Below are 15,641 nucleotides of genomic sequence, written 5' to 3'. Positions count from 1 at the left end.
TGCGTTGTAATGGTAGTATGCGTTGTAATGGAATGCGTTGTAAAGGTAGTTTTTAAAAATGCGTTGTAGTATCATGCGTTGTAATGTCATGCGTTGTAATGGATTATGCGTTGTAAAAAATGCGTTGTAAAGGTAGTGCGTTGTAAAAGTTGCGTTGTAAAGGTTGTTCCCCGCCCGAAGAGAGCCCCAAGATTTGATGGAGGGGCTCCTCACTCCTTCAGGGGGAGCGCCCTGTGACTCTGCCACAAAAACTGGCCCCACAGTGGGCCGCCTACCACTCTGCCAGGCGCCTCCAGGTGGGTCGCTGCGTCAAACTGGGGCCACTAGTCGGCGCTGGCCTGAGGCAGCTGGGTGCCGCATGCAGATCACCACAGGGCCCTACCGGAGTCCCCCACTCTCTCTCAGGGAACTTCGTCAATGTCTCCAGGCTCCAAGGCCCCTGCCGGGTTACTCACTCTGGGGGTAAACCCCATGACGAGGCTCAAGTCACCACTGGGCCCCTTTGCCATCTTGAGGTCTAACGTCTCCTATGGACGGGCGCCACCTTTTCTGCCGTGGGAGCCTTCCAGTTGTCTCTAGGGGGCTCTGCTACCCAGGGGAGATGTAAGAGCCCCTCCGTCTCCTCGCTTGCCCGCTTGGGCAGTCTGGCACTCTCAATGCTGGAGGATATAGAGCCAACAGCGGGAAGCGTCTCTGTGGTTCAGCCATCTTGCGTGGCCACCACCCACACCCCCTCCATGCCACACAATACCACTCCACTCCACACACTTCCACTCCATGCCACACAATTCTACTTCACTTCATGCTACACAATTCCACTCCAGTCCACTCCACGCTTTACAATTCCACTCCACTGCACACAATTCCACTCCACTCTACACGGTAACACTCTATGCCACACACCACACAATTCAACTCCACACCACACCATTCCACTCCATGCAATGCCATTTCACTTCATTATACTTGTATTTATATAACGGTTATTACCCCTGACAAGGGTTTTAAGGGCTTTGCCACATGCCACTTCACTGCCACACAATTCCAGCTCATGCCATACAGTGCCACTACACTCCTCACAGTGCCACACAATTCTACTCCTATGCACTCAATTTGCCCAAGACTAATGGACATTAGACACACTCTACTTTGTCCAACTTTTAAACAGAGCAGCAATAGGACTTGCTGGCAGTGAAGCTATGCTTCACTTCTACTGCTACCCAACTAAACTGCTGCCTCACAAAGTTCTTCGGTATAGCTTAAAAGAGACTTACTCAAACATTGACCCATTACGAGGGCACAAGGGCAAATAAACAATCTACACAGGAGGATACTGATTGCTAAGTAGGAGGAAAAATCAGGATACTACAATAATACATAGGGTATGAACACTTTATCATTTTTAGATAAACACACTTCGACCCATCATTTAACACCACGGGACCAGGAAAAGCTGGGAATCAACAAAGATCTTATAAAATAAATAAAAAATGGAAAAAAATCCCAGCAGAAGTAACTTTGAATAGCCCTTCCCTCAAAGAAAAGCATGACGAAGGAGAACCTGTCAGATCATGACCAGGTCTGTTGAAATTCCACTTAGAAAGAAAGGAATTTGTATGGGTGGACAGGCCACAATCTACCTTCAAGGAGAAGACCTCCTACTCAGAGGAAACTCTTGAAACTTATATCACTGGCAGAAAGAAAACTGACTATGCACAAATCTGCAGTAACAAGACACAAACTCTACGCACTTTGACCCCCCCCCTTAAGCATTTTAACTTAGTGTGCTATTCAGCATGTAGTTTATTGGTTGTCGAGTACAGCGTCTGTTTTAACTCCTCAAGCTAGACACTAGTCTCTAGATAACACCAAATAGAATAGCTTGGAGTGATTTACTGGGAATCGGATTATGGGCACATTTTATGCCGATTTGCCCCCCTATATGGTCATAACCGACGAGGGTTTACAGTTGTCCAGCACTTTGTAATCTGTTTACGCACTAAGCACTTTAATTTAGCAAGTTTTAAAGTGTGTATTAATTTGGCTAATTTGCACCATTCATGTTTACGCACTAATCGCTTTAAGCAAGCCTTAAAGTGTATATTGATTTGGCTAATTTATAGTGGTCATGTTTACATCTTGAGGCATCGGCACTTTAACTTGGCATATTCTTCTGCTTCTAACAATGCCAAGCTAGGACTGTGACCCAGGCATGGTCTCCTTTCCACGCCACATTATTAGTAAACTCCTTGTTAATGAACTGTACATTATGGTGCATCTGCACATGGTGCAAAAATCAAAAAGATGGATAATAATGTTATTATTTTTAATTGTGAGTTTTAATTAACTGAACAATAAACTTCCTAATTGACTCCACTCAATTCTACTCCACTCTACTCCACTCCACGGAATGACACTCCATTCCACACAATGTCACTCCACTTCAGCCCACACGATGCCACTTCACGCTTCACAATGCACTTCACTCAACGCCACACCATGCCACTCAATGCCACACAATTCTACTCCATGCCACACAATTTCCCTCCACCCCATGCCACACAATGTCACTGCACGCCACACAATGCCACTCCACTCCATTCCACTCCACTCAGTTTCACTCCACTCAAATTCACACAATTCCACTCCAAGTCATGCTACTCCACCCCACACAATGCCACTCCATGCAATGGCACTCCACTCTATGCAAAGAACCACAGTTACACCCAGGGTCTGGCCCGGGGAGGGAACTAGAGGCGTTAGGGCACTAGAGAATGGTCAGCCTCCAACCAAAGCTATGAACCACAGAAAGGACCGTCCCTAGTTGTGTCTAAGAGATGCCCAATTTAGTGGGGGCAAATCACAAAAATTGACGGACTGGCATCACACACCACCAGGTGTCATGCTTCATCATCTGCCAGTCCTCGCCCTCTAAAAACCGTGTTTGATAGAGGGCGGGCATACACCTGAAGACAGGGATGCACTTCTAAACTAAGTGGGGGCCCAAACAAAAAAAGGAGTGAGTGAATTTAAAAACCATCATAGTATACCTGAACAATTTTTATTCTATGGGGTTACTATGTGGGATTAAAATATATAAGTGCGGTGAGTGGGGACCTCATCATCCCGTCGCCGCTGTGAATCAGTGATTGTTAATAGGGGGTCAACATGTTTCTGCCTCTATTGTCCACTTGGGTACGTGGCATTCGTCAGGACCTTAAATATTGGGCTCCAATCTTACCACTGCCAGCTGCCACCTGTTTAGAGAAACCCTGTTGGAAAAACCTATTTGCCCCATGGGAGGGGTAGGGGGGAAATCCTTGTGGCCACATTAGTTCAAGGTGTACTCCCCGCTAGAAAACCTAGTGCTGCATGCGTCCAGCCTCCTCCCCGGTGAATCCACTCTATGCCCCACATTGCCACTCAACTCTACTCCACACAGTACCATTCCAGTCCACACAATGCCACTCCTTCCCACTCAATGCCACTCTACTTAATGCCACTACACTTAATGCCACTTGACTCCACTCCACACAATGCCACTCCACGCAATGCCACAGAACTCCATGCAGTGCCATTCTACTCTATTGTAATTGTATTTTTATAGAGCATACTATCGCCCCTGACAAGGAGTTGAAGTGCTTTCTGACATGTCACTCTACTCATTGTCACTCCACTCAGTGCCACTCCACATAATGCCACTCTACTTCACTCCATACAATGCTCCTCCACTCCCCACACTACCACTCCACTCCACCAGCCGTGGTCCGTGCAGGTAACAGCGGTGGGGGGATTTTGAGGGACGATGCTGAGGGAAAATTAAATAAGTAATTAATTTTCCCTCGTCATCGTCCCTCGAAATGCCCCCAAACGCGGCTCCACCGCTTCACTGCTGTTACCTGCATGGACCGTGGCTGCACTCCACGCTACTCTAGTACACTCAAAACCACACAATATCACTCTACTCCTCGCCACACAATGCCACTCCACTTCACACATTGTCACTCCTTGCCTCACAATCCCACTCCACGCCACACAATACCACTCCACTCCATACAATGCCACGCCACACCATACAATGCCGCTCCACTCCACACAATTCCACTCCACTGCATACCACACAACGTGACTCCACCCCACTCCACACCATTCCAGTCCACACAACTCCACTCCACCAAAGCCAATAGATCTAACATAGGCAAGACCTATTGGCCTTGCCAATGCTTGTTGTCAGCTCTTAGTCTATTCCTCTTCCTTTCCTGTGAACCACGCAATATCTATTATACTCGTTTCCTTGTGCATGCCATTAGTGCCAGTGCGGTATTGTTAAGGCGCAGTGTGCATCTGCCTCAAGGTGCCCCACAAGAGTACTCCAAATGGCAACAAGTTACCCCCAAAATGTCCTGGTTACTACCGTAAAGGACGTGCCAAAAACAGAAAACTGACATTTTGCCTGGGGCCTCGGAAATCCTGGCACTAGAGATATGTAGAGCGTCATCCTATTTGACAGACAAAAAAGGGTGTGAGAAGGGAAAGCCATGTCTACCCAGGTAGGGGGCGGGTTAAAAGAGGAGGGAGGGTGTCTGGGGCGTTGCCACCCACGGCTCTGACTTCCCTTTAGCTGCCACTGCAGGGGTGAGCCAGCCCTTCCCCGTCAGAGACAGACATCTCAGGTGTGCGAACAGGAGGCGGAAGAACCGAGACGCAGAATCTACAACGGTAGGTAACCTTTCTTACTTGCTTGTTGGGAAAAAAGGTGGGCCTTGGTCTGAGTATTTCTCTCAGAGGAGTGAAGAAATATTCTCAGTGCTGTTAGTAGGTGGCGTTCCTTGGTGAGTTATGTACTGTTCTGTTTTTTATGTAAAGATTTTCGAAGTGATGCCACTCTCCCCTGAGTTGATGATTGTCAGAGTGCTTCAGCTGGAAAGAACTCAAGATAACACGCGTTGCTTACTTTTGACATAACAATGCTAAATAAAATTCAATGAACAATTGTAAAAGAAACGCCCGAGGAAAGGGAAAGAGAACGAACAAAAGTAAAAATAATATACGAATGCATTTGCTTATACAAAAAAGTAAAAGTGAATCGTCCCGACAGAGGCACAAGAAATAGGTGAACTTAACAAGAATTATTTTAGGAATATCAGTAGGTGCTGAAAAGGAATGCTTTCTAATTCATTTTGGAATTGGAGGAGTTGAGCGACAGTTAGAGGTACGAAGGGGGCAAGGGTGCCCGCATTTCACAGGTTTGAGTTCGGTGATGGCAGGCTACCTTTCATCCTTTAAAGTGCTGACTCTAAAATGTGTGTCCTTCAGAGGTCTATGAATTGAAAGCATCCATGTGGGGAATATTTTGTATTTTCAACACTGGGACGAGGCAATGGCTGCTGTAGCGAGCGCTACATATGTTAGTAATACGAGCTACCTAGCTGCAAATTATTTGTGCGTCAAATACGGTTGTATACTGTAATGTAGGGCGTCCTGGAAGCTAAATCCGTTGTTACATCAATTTATGTATAGTGTGCGTTTGATCTTCAGCACAGGGGTCGCATTGTTGAGCACAGTATTGTGTGCAACTCGCACTGCCCATCTTTGTGCGCATGTGGATATGGGAAGCTCAGACTTGGTGCCCATACGATACAAGGCCTCTCAGCAGACACTGCATGTGCAATGCTAATTGCCGAGTGGGTACCCGGACGCGTGTCATTAGTCATCTTCAGTCTCGTGTTTATACGGTTCCAGTAGCATCTCAGGTCCACACTGATGTAGCCGTAGTTTATTGTGGTGAGATTAATAACAATTCATTTTAGATACATTTAGAACGTAAAAAGCCACGTTACAAGTTCTCAGAATGCAGTTTTGTTGGTTAAAATGCCAGGTCTGGTCGAAAGTCGTGTATGGTTTGATATCTACTTAAAATCCTTCACATCAGCAGACGGCGAGAGCGCACCCGTGCAGCTGGTTCATCCTCGTGGCTGGCTGGGCTCCAGCATGTGGTCGCGCGGTGGAACAAGCTCCAGCGCGTGCAACAAGTGACGTCTGAGCAGCCCACTACTTCCGGTGCAGCCAGGGAGAGGGCGTGCAGGGGTTGGGATGGCTTCCTGCACCCCTACCACCGCTCCCCGATGACGGTGGGTGAATCAGCTATGGTGCCTGACATCCCCGGACAGGACCCATTTCCTTGAAGTGTCCTACTGTGCCGCAGGCGGGGTGGTGGGTGGGGATGCCGGTAATTCATTAACCCCTTCTGTTTGTGTGTTCTGGTGTAGCAGATAATAACGAATAAAATCTCTCTTTCTGTACAGAGGCAGCCCCACCCTATGTGTGTGCTTTCCACAACACATATACTGCCTGTTAGCCAGGGTTCAGTGACACCCTCTAACCACCCCCCCCCCCCCCCCACGCACTCCCCTTTCCTCGAGCCTCTGTTCTTCCAGTGCCCGCCGACTACGTCAGGGCGACAAGGACCAAAGCGTATAAAATCGATGACCTCGGAGAAATGTCTGTTGGCTCTTAGAGTAACTTCCGACATGTCCAGGAAACCTTTTGTGTATTTTCTGCCGCACGTTGCACAGGGCATTCTCTATATGTTTTCTTTGCATAATATTCAAATGTGGTATTTGCATCAATCGCAGAAGAAGGAGATGTTTTAGGAGAGAGGCTCTGTATTTTGAAGGTGGGAATGGCATTTAACAGGTAAGATGTTGCTTAAGTATATAAAACGTACTTTAAAGGTAGGTCGTCTGGGAGCGGCAGTTTTGCAAACCGAGGAATAGTGTGTGAGTTTTGGTGATGTAGTGTGAGGATAGAAGGGGTTATCTGAGGTAGAAGGAATAATTTAAAGGTGTTGGATAGTTTAAGTATAGGATGGTTTAATATAAGGCAGAGGCAGCCGCGGTCGGTAGTAGGAGTAACTGCAGGGCGGTGACGTGGGGAGGGGGAGGGGCAGGGTGGGGGGTAGTAAACTATGCATTGCAGAGGTTTACAGGTAAGTTAACATATAAATTAATAAAAACGAATTTGGGGATGCAGTGCATGCAACGAAATTCGTTTTATAAATTTATATGTTAGTCAAAGTCAAATAATCTTTATTCGGATAAAAATATCCATAAAAGCACAGTTCATCACTACCAATAGCAAATACAATACAAGTTTTAAAATGTATAAATATACAGTATCATCCAATACAAATACAAAGTTACAGTAGTAAAATCACAGTAAAAAGGTTGGACGAACCTGCAAAATCTAGCAGCATTAATAACAAAGTACGAGATTTAGACCAATGTGCAAAGTCAGCAGTATGTTACAAATAAAGTGCGATAACGTGCAGTAAATCAGACAATGATAGGCAGGTTTTGGCTGCCGAAGGCTAATTATAGAATTAACCGCTTTGGAAAGTTTGCTTCTGCTGTGGGCTACATGGACTTGCCAAGAGCCTGAGTCTGAAAAAACTAAGCCCAGAAAAGGAAAAGTGCTTGTGCGTGTTAGGGATTCGCTGCCCGATGTTATAGAATTAATGCAGTGTTTTTTCGGCCCACACATCATTATATAAGATTTTTTAAAATTAGTGCAAAGGTCCAGTTTGTCCATAAAAGACACGAACCCGTAATTAAGTGCGAAGTGCGTTGGGGGTGCGGCCTATGAGGACCGCATCCTCTGCATATAAAAGCACGGGGAATAATTTGCCATTAATTTTCGGTACATCATTGGTCAGTTTAGACAGGGAATTATGTAATTCATTTATATAAAGAATAAAAAGTAGAGGGGCTAGAACACAGCCTTGTCTAACACCTCTACCAATGACAATATCCCCAGAAACCTCCGCATCATTGCTTATCCTCACCCGTGCCTTTAAATCCCTGTGCAAATACGCCAAAAAATGGACCAAGGCCTCATCCAACCCATAATTTAAAAGAATCTTCCATAAACGTGATCTACTAACAAAATCAAAGGCTGAGGTTAAAATGTATATGTTAATTCACTTGTAAACCTCCGTAATCCATAGTTTACTACCCCCCACCCTGCCCCTCCCCACGTCACCGCCCTGCAGTTACTCCTTACTACCGACCGCGGTTGGGCAGAGGTAGCAGGAGTATGGAGTAGTTTGGGTGTTGAAGGGTTAATTAGAATTGTATGTAGTTATTGATCCAGCACGTTCTAAATTCAGTACACTTGTGAGCAGATTTACCAAGATTCACGCCATGCAACGCTGTGCAACAGTCTCCCTTGCACAACCAACATTTGCATTGCATTGTATTCACTGCACATTGTGCCACAATGATGGCATCAGCCACAAACATGCAAATAACTGTTATTTCCGACAATAAATATGATTTTGCATTTATGCAAAGGCAGAGATAGCTATGCTTTGCATGAGTTTTGTGTTTGGCGTAAACCCTTGAATACAATTATTTTATGCAGACAGACCCCTATGGATAAATTTGACACTGTGTGTAATTTTTGCAAATATTACTCCTAACATTCTTTGAAATATTTTGAATTTCCGATTGTCTGTTGTTTGTGCTGGGCTACGCTAGTTTGTATGGATTTAGTTTAGTTGATACGGCTTTGCTTGGAGTTATAGGCCTGTTGTTTGTGGTTTCTACCCTATTACACTCACTTTGCAAGAATTCTAAGGGGTTTTGTGCTACGCGACTAGAATTAGATTACTCAACATTATGTTGCATATATTTCAATTTATGGAATTATAAAAAGTAAGATGAGGGAGGGTGAATCTCAATATCAGTGAATAAGACTAGTTCTAGAAATCTTTGATATAGTGAAAGGGAAGGGGTATGGGGGATTGAGGCTGACCTTGTGACATCGAAGATTTGCTCAGGTAAAATGGGTCATGCTGAGTGTGCGGGGTAAGTTGATACTAGGAGACTGAGTGTAGGAGTAGTAGTTAGGAGGGGGGACAATTTAAAAGTATATTGAGGGCAGGAGGGATGTGACAACATATAGGGTAGCATGGGTGTTGGGGAGGAAGTTGGAAGGGCATAGTTTACAAATAGAGGTAGTTTCTGCATTAGAGGGGTGTTTGAAGGTGGAGTTCGCATGAAGGTAGGGGTAGTTTGTTTGAAGGGGTGACTTTGTTCTAGAACGCAGTTTAAAAGTGGGGATACTTTGACTGTAGGCAGAGTTCTTTGACAATAGGGAGTAGTTAGAGTGGAGGGCTAGTCTAAAAGTATGGGGCAGCGAGAAGTTGGAGTCGTTTTAGTGTAGGAGATGTTGTTTTGGTGCAGTTTGGGTGAAGGAGGTTAGGTTGAAAGGACAGGGATCATTTGAGCATAGAAGTGCTAGTTTGAAGGTAGAAGGGGACAGTGTGAGGGAAGATTGGGACATCTGATGGTTGGGATAGTTTAATGGGCAGTATCGGGTAAAAGTGCATTAGCCCTGGCTGTGTAATAGTGCTTTTTAAAATGAGTTTTAGCCACACTGCAAAGCATCTGCGCTGGTGTACAGCATGGCTACCGAACATTGCCAAAGCAATAGCTCTCATAAGCTAGACCGTTTGGCGTTGCCAGTGCTTGCTTTTTTATTACAGTGTCGGCTCAGCAAAGTAAGTCTGTGCTGAAGTGAACATTTACAGCAGAAGAGTGAATGTGGCAGACAACACCTCTGTGTTCTTAGTAAAACACATAAAAAGAGCGCGGGCGATATGAATGTGCAGAGACCCTTGGCATCACTCGCATGGTAACGCGAGGGAGATGTTTGTGAGGAGAGGCAGATGCCGTGATATCAGGACTCACATTCAATTACTTTGCTTTCTAAACTTTCAGGAATATTGAAACGAGGCACCTGGGGTGCAGTTAATTTTAATACTACATTGGGAAACTTCTATTACCATACATTTCCACTGTTCCTTCCGCAGATTCCGTGGGTTATCCCCTCCTTGTCTATCACCATCCCCATAAAAATATGAAAATATTTCTGTAGATTTTCACATACTTTTTGCGGACATGGGGCTGTCTTTAGTGACTGGTGCAGGGTCAAGCCTGTCTCTGTGAGGGGCCACGGGTCAGATCCCCCTTCTGGCCTGGGTAGGTAAAACTGCATTTTTCACATTCTACTGCATTCTCTGGCCTGACATTCCAGCTTTTTGAAATGCTTTCGGAGCACTGACAGTCTTTAAAAACACACACTACTATACTGTAGTGACCGTAGGTGACACTGAGTTGGTGTTGAATGCTCTCTGTTGGGCGGGTGAGAGGAATAGAAGGGTAACACTGCTCTCTCCTGGGATGGGGGGGGGGGGGGGTTCAGGTTATGTAGTATTTCTGCGGCTGGGGCAGTTGATGGCTCCACTGCTCTCTTCTGGGAAGGGCACGTGGGATGGCTTCTCCTGAGCTCTCATGGGGGGCTGGGGTGGAGTGAGAAGGCTTCCACTGCCCTTTCTAGGGGGCTAGCAGGGGGTGGGATGGCTTTCAGTGATAGACTTGGTTGGCTTCCAGGGCTCTGTCCTGGGGGTTGAAGAAATGGCTTTCCCTGCTCTCTTATGGGTGGGGGAGGGAAGGGTAGCTTTCCCTGCTCTTCCCTGGGGCAGGTGTATCTATCACTGCTCTTCCCTGGGGCAGGTGTATCTATCACTGCTCTGCCCTGGGGCAGAAGAATCTACCACTGCTCTCTCCTGGGCAGGGGTATCTACCACTGCTCTCTCCTGGGGCCAGGGTATTTACCACTGCTCTGGGGCCAGGGTATCTACCACTGCTCTCTTTGGTGCAGGGGTATTTATCACTGCTCTCCTGGGGCGGGGGTATCTATCACTGCTGTCTCGTAGGGTGGGGGTATCTATCAATCAATCAATCAATAATTTGTAAAGCGCTCTACATACCCATGAGGGTTTCAAGGCGCTGGGGGGAGGGATGCTGCTGCTATTGGTCGAAGAGCCAGGTCTTGAGTTGCCTCCTGAAGGTCAGCAAGTCTTTGGTCTGTCGCAGGTAGAGGGGGAGGGTGTTCCAGGTCCTGGCGGCTTAGTGGGAGAAGGATCTGCCTCCGAACGTAGTTCTCCGGATGCGTGGGACCGTGGCCAGGGTGTGGTCAGCGGAGTGGAGTTTTCTGTTGGGTACGTAGAAGGAGAGCCGACTGTTGAGATAGGCTGGGCCGGTTTTGTGGAGAGCCTTGTGTACGTGGATCAGGAGCTTGAAGGAGATTCTTTTGTCGACTGGGAGCCAGTGCAGGTTCCTCGGGTGGGGGGTGATGTGGTCGCGGCGTGGGACGTCGAGGATCAGGCGTGCGGAGGCGTTCTGGATTCTCTGTAGTTTGTTGATCAGCTTGGATGAGGCTCCGGCGTAGAGGGCGTTTCCGTAGTCAAGTCTGCTGCTGACTAGGACCTGGGTGACTGTTTTCCTCGTGTTTGTCGGGATCCATCTGTAGATCTTGCGGAGCATGCGGAGGGTGTTGAAGCAGGTGGAGGAGACTGCATTGACTTGTTTGGTCATGGAGAGTTTCGAGTCGAGGATGACTCCCAGGTTGCGCGCGTGGTCGGAGGGTGCCGGGGGGGATCCCAGTGACGTGGGCCACCAGGAGTCGTCTCAAGCGGAGGGGTTGGACCCGAGGATTTCCGTCTGGTCTGTGTTCAGTTTGAGGCGGTTGTCCTCCATCCAGTCTGCGACGGCCTTCATTCCCAGGTGGAGGTTGGATTTGGCGGTGAGGGGGTCCTTCGTGAGGGAGAGGATCAGCTGAGTGTCGTCGGCGTAGGAGATTATGTTGAGGTCGTGTTGTCGGGCGATGCATGCTAGTGGGGCCATGTAGACGTTGAACAGCGTCGGGCTGAGTGAGGATCCTTGAGGGACGCCGCAGATGATCTTGGAGGCATTGGATTGTAACGGGGGAGGCGGACTCTCTGAGTTCTGCCGGAGAGGAAGGAGGAGGTACAGTCCAGGGCCTTCTCTTGGATCCCGGCGTCGTGGAGGCGTGTGCGTAGAGTGCGGTGGCAGACGGTGTCGAAGGTGGCGGAGAGGTCCAGGAGGATGAGGGCTGCCGTCTCGCCGTTGTCTAGCAGGACCCTGATGTCATCTGTGGCGGCGATGAGGGCGGTCTCGGTGCTGTGGTTGCTGCGGAATCCTGATTGGGAGGGGTCCAGGATGTTGTTGTTTTCGAGGTGACGGGTGAGCTGGGTGTTTACTATCTTCCTGATGACCTTTGCTGGGAACGGAAGCAGGGAGATGGGCCGGAAGTTCTTGAGGTCGCTCGGATCCGCCTTGGGTTTCTTCAGTAGTGAAGAGAGTGTTGATCTCTGCATGCTTCCAGTTCTCAGGGAAGGTGGCGGTCTCGAAGGAGAGGTTGATGATTTTGTTCAGGTGGGGTGCGATGGAATTACTGGCTTTGTTGAGAATGTGGTGCGGGAGAGGGTCGGGCAGGGATCCGGAGTGGATTTTTCCCATGGTCTTGATTGTGTCCTCGATGCTCATGTTGGCCCAGGTTGTCAGGGTGTCATGGACGGTGGGGTGCGGTGGGTTCGGTACGGTGTGGTCGGCAGGGGCCGTCTAGGATCTGAAGCTGTCATGGATGTCGGTGATTTTCCGGTGGAAGAAGGCGGCGAGGGAGTCGCACAGGGCTTGCAAGGGTGGGATGTCTTTGGCGTTGGATCTGGGGTTGGAGAGTTCCTTCACGATGTTGAAGAGCTCCTTGCTGTTGTGTGCGTTGTTGTCAAGGTGGTCTGAGAAGGAGGTCCTGTTGGCAGTCCTGATGAGGTGGTGATGGTTGCGGATGGCGTCTTTGTGGGCAGCGCGGGTGTCTGGCTTCTATCACTGCTCTCCTGGGGGAGGGGTAACTCACTGCTCTCTCCTGGGGCTGCGGTATCTACCACTGCTCTTTGCTGGGGCAGGGGTATCTACCACTGCTGTCTCCTGGGACAGGGGTATCTACCACTGATCTTTTGTGGGGCAGGGGTATCTACCACTGTTCTCTCCTGGGGCAGGGGTATCTACCACTACTCTCTCCAGTGGCGGGGTATCTATCACTGCAGTCTCCTGGGATGGGGGTATCTATCACTGCTCTCTCCTGGGGTGGGGGTTCTACCAGTGCTCTCTCCTAGGGCGGGGGTATCTATCACTGCTCTCCTGGGGCGGGGTATCTATCACTGCTATCTCCTGGCGCAGGGGTATATTTCACTGCTCTCCCCTGGGGCAGGGGTATCTATCACTGCTCTCTCTTGGGGCACGGGTATCTACCAGTGCTCTCTCCTGGGGCGGGGTATCTATCACTGCTCTCTCTTGGGACAGGGGTATCTACCAGTGCTCTCTCCTGGGGCAGGGGTATTTATCACTGCTCTCCTGGGGCGGGGGTAACTCACTGCTCTCTCCTGGGGCTGGGGTATCTACCACTGCTCTTTGCTGGGGCAGGGGTATCTACCAGTGCTCTCTCCTGGGGCAGGGGTATTTATCACTGCTCTCCTGGGGCGGGGGTATCTATCACTGCTCTCTCGTGGGGTGGGGGTATCTATCACTGCTCTCCTGGGGCAGGGGTAACTCACTGCTCGCTCCTGGGACTGGGGTATCTACCACTGTTCTTTCGTGGGGCAGTGGTATCTACCAGTGCTCTCTCCTGGGCAGGGGTATCTACCACTGCTGTCTCCTGGGACAGGGGTAACTACCACTGATCTTTCGTGGGGCAGGGCTATCTACCACTGTTCTCTCCTGGGGCAGGGGTATCTACCACTGCTCTCTCCTGTGGCGGGGTATCTATCACTGCTGTCTCCTGGGATGGGTGTATCTATCACTGCTCTCTCCTGGGGTGGGGGTTCTACCAGTGCTCTCTCCTAGGGAGGGGGGATCTATCACTGCTCTCTCCTGGGGCACAGGTATATTTCACTGCTCTCCCCTGGGGCAGGGGCATCTATCACTGCTCTCTCTTGGGGCAGGGGTATCTACCAGTGCTCTCTCCTGGGCAGGGCTATCTGCCACTGCTCTCTCCTGGGGTGGGGTGGTTCAATCTGCTCTCTTGGGAGGTGAGATGGCTTCCACTTCTCTCTCCTTGGAGGGGCGGTGGTGGATATTGTCCAGTGGTCTCTCCTGGAGGGGGACGAGATAGCGTCCACAGTTCTTTCGGACGGGGGTGGTGGTAGCTTCCATTGCTCTCCTATGGGGGGGAGGGGAGGGTGGGTAGTTTTCACTTCTCTGTCTTGAAAAGGGGGTTAGATTGCTTCCACTGCTGCCTCAGAGGGGCGGGAGGGGAGAGTTGGGTGGCTTCTACTGCTGCCTCCAGAGGGGCGGGAGGGGAGAGTTGGGTGGCTTCTACTGCTGCCTCCAGAGGGGCGGGAGGGGAGAGTTGGGTGACTTCCACTGCTGCCTCCAGAGGGGCGGGAGGGGAGAGTTGGGTTGTTTCTACTGCTGCGTCCAGAGGGGCAAGAGGGGAGAGTTGGGTGGCTTCCACTGCTGCCTCCAGAGGGGCGAGTGGGTTGGAAGGCTTCCACTACTCTCTGTATAAAGAAGCCAGGAACACCTGGACTTGCAGAGCTGAGGCACTTAGACAACAGGTACAGGCAAGTGTAGAAGTGTGGCTCAATGATTAGAGCGGCAGACCTTGATGCAGAGGTCTAGCCCGGGACCAGGGTTCAATTCCCCGCCTCGGCAGGTCTTGGGCTACAAAATTCCACGGACCTGATAATTCTCCCCTCGGTGCCTATTCCAATCATGGAGTCCCACTCTGCAACTCTGGGCAATAGCTTGCTTAATCTCCACAACGCCCCCACAACGCTAAGGATGCCTGGCCTCCACCTTGGGGGTGCCCAGGAGTGGACGCCTCACAGGGAAAGCCAGGATGGGTTCCACAGCGGTATTCGCACAAGCGCCTTGAGACCCTTGCGGGTGAGTAGTGCGCTATACAAGTATCAAATTTATTTAAATTTTAGGCAATATAGGGAGCTAGGTGCACATTGCCAGGCTGTGTTTAGGTAGATTGTGGATTAATGACAGGCTGAACAGCTTAAAAAACGTGGACAGACTGTGCAAGGAGCATGGAGCTCAAGAGAAGCTTGGGCCACACAGTGTGATGAGTTAGGAGCGCATTCTGGATAGACCATTAGAGGAGCTTTGAGCACCTGGACAGCGAGCGTGGGGAACGTGATGCACATGGACAAATAATGGCTGCTGTTGTCACCAGGTACTGTTACCAGGCATTCCCTGGGTTTGGATTTGGAACAGACAGTACCATGTGAGAGGGGTACCTAATTAAATAGAATAAAACCAGAAGCTTTACTTCTGAAATGGAACACAATCAGAAAACACCGGCTATGCTTCACTAGAAGCGCTGACAACCTGTTCCCTATTGTCTGACACCGTAGTCTCTTCCAGAAAATTGTGGGACTCCATTGATGTGTATCTACAGAGAAAGAACCCTCCATGATCCCCACTGTGAGACCCTTCCCTACCACTGTTTGCATCTTCACAAAGGGCTTTCCTCAAGTTGTTTAAAAGGTTCCAATTCGCCTTGAGCCAACTATGCCTTCCTCTCCTATATCCCCCTATCCTTATTCTGTATTTTGTATCCTTTATACAACTATCTCTATTCCTCTCTTAGTTTTCAAAATTCTTCATCAGTTTTGAGTCCATGGTAGTAACTGTTCCACACATTTTTCAATAGTTTACAGGACATGCTTCTCTTGCACATTGCTTGATTCAGTTGTGTCTAAGCAATTA

General features: G+C 49.0%; 1 protein-coding gene across 1 annotated transcript in view; it reads left to right on the top strand.

Moving 5' to 3' along the window:
• The first annotated feature begins 4,641 nt into the window (after nt 1-4,641).
• SH2D5 (SH2 domain containing 5) overlaps nt 4,642-15,641 on the top strand; it is a 139,590-nt gene continuing 128,590 nt past the window's right edge. The window contains exon 1 of the mRNA XM_085608957.1: nt 4,642-4,719. The gene's annotated coding sequence lies outside the window, so the exon portion shown is untranslated. The remainder of the gene's footprint in view (nt 4,720-15,641) is intronic.

Source organism: Triturus cristatus, chromosome 1_2 (assembly GCF_964204655.1).
Source record: "Triturus cristatus chromosome 1_2, aTriCri1.1, whole genome shotgun sequence".
NCBI lineage: Eukaryota > Metazoa > Chordata > Amphibia > Caudata > Salamandridae > Triturus > Triturus cristatus.
The sequence above is the reverse complement of the archived record's forward strand: the minus strand, read 5'-3'. Positions and strand labels throughout refer to the sequence as shown.